Below are 4,760 nucleotides of genomic sequence, written 5' to 3' on the forward strand. Positions count from 1 at the left end.
TTATATTCAGTATATGTATTAAAAATAAAATGCCAACTTTTACAATAAACAACTATAATCTTTTTTGTAATGCTTGAGTAGAAACGTGTCTATGACAAATATCCCAACTGGAAGCTGTTATTGTATCTCATCCTAAATGTTTGAGGAACAGTATTCCGCACATAATTCAACTATGTCTTCCTTTTCAACAGTTATCTCAGTTTAAAACTGTCAGGTTTGTTTCGAGAATAAAAATAGCTGTTTTCAAATGTGGAAGAATTAGCAGAGTTGCTGATGGTGCTGATTCAAAGTAGCATGACAAGAACCAGAGAATGGAGAAAGAACTGCATTGGTTAAAAAAGAAACAGCACAAAGTTCAAAATTAAGATTAGAAAATACAAATTAAACAAATGATTTCAGAAGAAACGTATTTTATTCCACATACATGTGTTTATTTTATTTTCACTTAATTACATCCAACAATTGAAATAATTAACAAAACTGTAGTGTGTATATGTTGTCCAGCGTCATACACACTCTTCTAATAATGTTGCTGGCTGGCCCCTTGTCAATACCAATGAAGTGTCGAATGGACAGAGGAAATCACCAGAGGCAAAATATTTGAGTGTCTGTAGCAGCTGCTTCATTAGTGGAGTAGTCATTTCTGAAAGAAGGAAAAAGAATGAAATGAGACAATTTGTTTGACAGTTCAAGAGAAACTTTAGAACATAACTTGCCAGTCACTCCTTCCACTGTTACTATTACGTAGATTCAGCAACGAAAGATTCCCTGTTAGCTGATGACAAGTTCCTATATTCTTATGACACACAGATAACAATAACTTTATGACAAATATGGGTCTGGTTGTGTGGATAATACTAATAAGCGAGAAACACAACAGCTATATCCTATAGCTTCCATAAAAAGACTGACTTTCCTGTTAATTTGACTGTGTTAAACCTAGCTTGAGTAAGCACAAATAATTTATATGTTTACAGGAATGATTTAGGTGGCGTATAATTTTTTTGCTCTGAAGCATTAAGTAAAAGATGGAAACTTTTTGTCCCAATGGGAGATAAGAGTGAAGAATATTTTCTGTTACAGATGTGGCTGAGTGAACTCTGAATATTAGTATACTATCAAACTTTTTGTTAATAAGCAGTCATACTAAGCCATCAATTTCAGAAAAAATGCTACTTCACAGAAGTGCAATATAAGATATATCATTATAAGTTACCTTCAGCTAATTACAATCTGAAATAAAGGAGGACACTGAAAATAACTTGATATTCAAGAACAGATAAAAACATAGCATTCCAGGTACTACTTCCCCACCCTACAACTACACTGATCCATTAACTAAAGTCCTGTTATCCTCCTTTAACACACATATATAGCTATTATTTTATAATAAATATGGATGTGCTTATGTGGATAACACTGATAATTGAAAAACACAACAGCTGGGGAGCCATCGCCATGTTTTTAAATACTAACTTTGCTGGTAATCTTACTGCACGTAAACTCAGCTTAATGGGCCTATAATCCCAATATTTTCATTAAGAGGCGAAAGTTGTCGTGATATTTACAAAAAGTGGAACAAATTTTTCTGCTATTGAAGTAATGTGGCTGAATGAAATTTGTACACTGGCGGTACCGTTTTATCAATACGTTTTACTACGTGAATAATAAATGTTTTTGTATGAACCTGAAACAGCTGTTAATACAAATAGTATCCAAAACTGGTGTTATTCTTCGATTTGGTTATGTATTTAAGGCACTGCTAAATAAACCGAAAGAGTCCTCTCCAATACTGCAGTACTTGTAAAACACACCAGATAAATAAGACTATTTTTGAATGTGCCTTATTTACATAAATAACACGACGGAATTCGTGAAGCAGTGAAATCAAATGTATATTACTACAATTTTACAAATACAAAACAGAGAAATAATCTCACCTGTCCATCAAATGGTCCACTTTCTCACATACACAATTGAAACGGCGAAGAACTGCTTCCTTTGATAAGCGAAATCTTGGTAAAAATTCTGAATCGGCGTCGTCTAACTTTTTTCTTGTTCCTCATTCTCAAGAACATTTCAGATAAAATCTCGTCATTGTTGCTGCAACTGTCACTATTCCTGCCATCTTGAAAATTTATTTCCTGTTTAAGTTGGCTGACCGGCCAAAAATCACCAGTTAAGTTATCCCGGGAGTTTATTCTCCGGTTAGGCGCTATTCCGGGTTCGTACAACGCGTTTCTCGCGCTATTCCAGGAATGGAGATTGTACAATCGTCCCAAGACAATTTAATATGACTTATTTTCTCTGTTAGACATTTCATTCTGGATTAATTTTCCTTCCTATTTCAACAGAATATCACCAAGTTTAAAGCTGATTAAAATCTGGTAATGTTATTACCCGGTATTCTAAAACACGAACAAACACCGAATTTCTCATTTACAATCCACTTAGTAAATCATTACAGTCTCTAATATACAAATAAAATATTGGTCTGGGTTCTGGATCAATTAATATTTTTCGAAGGACAACATTTCCGTTTTTGAATGTTACATTTACTTAATAAGCGGCATTGATGTTAGTATACGGTACCGGTACGTTTGAGAACGTGTAATGCAAACATTTTCAAACACGAAAAGTTTGCAAGAAGATAGAATTTATTGCAACTTTCTCTTGTGGTTTACAAAATTATCAAATTTTAATCAGAGCAATAGACTACTGTAGTGGCCAGTTCATAGTTTCTCGAGTGGCGCTTGCACTACCGCATTGCGTAATTGATCGAGCAACATCGATATTGTATCGAGCGCTTCGGCATATCGAGAAATTTCGAACCTGTTGGAGGGCGGATAACGTTTGCTCGTTGCCGAGCTCTGCGCATCCGAATTCTTAAAAATAAATATAAACGTGACCTCAATAGCTAAAGCTTCATCTCTAAATGTAAGACGATCCCTATAAATGTTAGAACACCCCTAGATAGTTTACTAAACAACGTAAAAATGTTGAACTCAGCAGCAATAGTTTAATCTGCGAATATAAGACGATTCTGTGTTTTTCGAATGACGAATCTCGGACAAAACCTCATCTTGTATTCGGATAAATATGGAACTTACCTGTAAGTCTGGTCCACGTTCCACAGCCTTGACACTACAACCATTATCACCTAGTGGCATAAATACTACTGCAGCTAATTCAGTATCACCTTGTTGTTACCCACAAACCCATTTGTATCTTTACAGGACATTCTTACTTCATTTGGCGCTCCAGACTCCACATTTTTACAAGATACTGGAGCTGATACTCTTACATTATTTTTTGTTGCTTACTCAATGTGATTACTTTGTGTTGCAATAAATTTCCAGCAACAACCACAACTTTTGATTCCTGACACCTATTAACATTATCTAATCTCAATGTTTCCTCCAGGATAGCTCCCTATGGACTCGGCAACGAGATGGTTGACCCATTAACATTTGTACAAAACCTCACATTTGTACAAATCTCACAAAACCTCACAATGCAAAACGATGAGGTAGACACTTAAATACACCACATCATACACTTTTTTTACTACTTAACGATTCACCAACATGGCTCTTCATGAATATCACTACCCCATAGTTAAATATAATGTGTGATGAGCCTTGCTCACAACAAAATACAGTGCTCACTCAAAAAAGGTACAAACTGGTACACACAACAATGAAACAAATTAATTTTTATGTCGGATCATAGCCCAGCGTGAATCTGTACAGTACTGCATCAAGTGCCCAAATCTTATATAAATTTCGCATGTAGATGGTCCTCACACAAAGCATGGCTACTCATGGCCTGAAAAATTACACGATTTGCACCTTACCGGTATTGAATACATTTCCCTGGTATTTCCTGTTAACAATGACAAGTTCTTGCAGTTTAACAAATAACACATTGAGAATGGAATTAATGTCCCTGTTATTCAACACGGCCATAAACAATAACACAATAAGAAAGGCCTGCAGAAAAATGCTCACTCATCGTACTGCATTACATCGCGATGGAGTTCCGGTTGATGATGATGACGCTGTAGAAGTGGTTGACATAAACACTTCTGATACTAATTTTTAGGGGTCTGAGTTGAGACCCCACTATTGAGGAGATGACAGAGTGTGGAATGCGGTGGAGCAAGAATACACTCATGTATTCTTCTCTGTGGTGGTAGCTAGGCCAGCAGCAGTGCTCGGCAGTGTCCTTTCATGTAAACACCATTGCCTGGTGGGCAGCAGGTCCTGCTGGCAGCCTGAATGACCCACACAGCAGGCGTTGCTGCCCAGGACAGTGACTGCCTGTTACCATAGCACTCTCGTGGCCACCAAAGGGGTGTGCTCGGATAAACTTTCAGGAGCTCTGCACGGCACAGAAAGGGAAAACAGCATAGCCCTAACAGCGAGGAAGGCTGGTGAAAATCGATTAATGCTTACAGTGACTATTTGGGGCAGTAGTGGTTATTGTACCTCCCGAATACTGGGACAGGTGGACAGTGCACCGAACACCATCAGTTCAGCGCAGCAAGCTGGAGGCAGAAGTCTCCAAAGTCTTCTCATCAGTGGTAGTGAGGTCGGCAGCTCACAGCTAGTGAGTACAGCTGACCAGAAAGGTGTCATCTTGGTGAATGGTAGCAGCACCTCACAGTTTTGGCTTCATAGGTGATCTCCTGACTATTATTACTGCTCATCTGAGGAAGTGATGTGATGTCTGGCCAGCGATGACTGAATGTGGTCTAC

At 37.6% G+C, this 4,760-nt stretch overlaps 1 long non-coding RNA gene across 1 annotated transcript; it reads right to left on the reverse strand.

Annotated features, from left to right (window-relative positions):
• Positions 1-393: 393 nt before the first annotated feature.
• LOC126455598 (uncharacterized) lies at positions 394-2,242 on the reverse strand. Its single transcript, XR_007585342.1, has 2 exons — positions 1,941-2,242; positions 394-643 (listed from the first exon to the last, which is right to left on the reverse strand). It is a non-coding gene; the product is annotated as an uncharacterized LOC126455598 (long non-coding RNA).
• Positions 2,243-4,760: the final 2,518 nt, after the last annotated feature.

This window comes from Schistocerca serialis, chromosome 2 (genome assembly GCF_023864345.2).
Source record: "Schistocerca serialis cubense isolate TAMUIC-IGC-003099 chromosome 2, iqSchSeri2.2, whole genome shotgun sequence".
NCBI lineage: Eukaryota > Metazoa > Arthropoda > Insecta > Orthoptera > Acrididae > Schistocerca > Schistocerca serialis.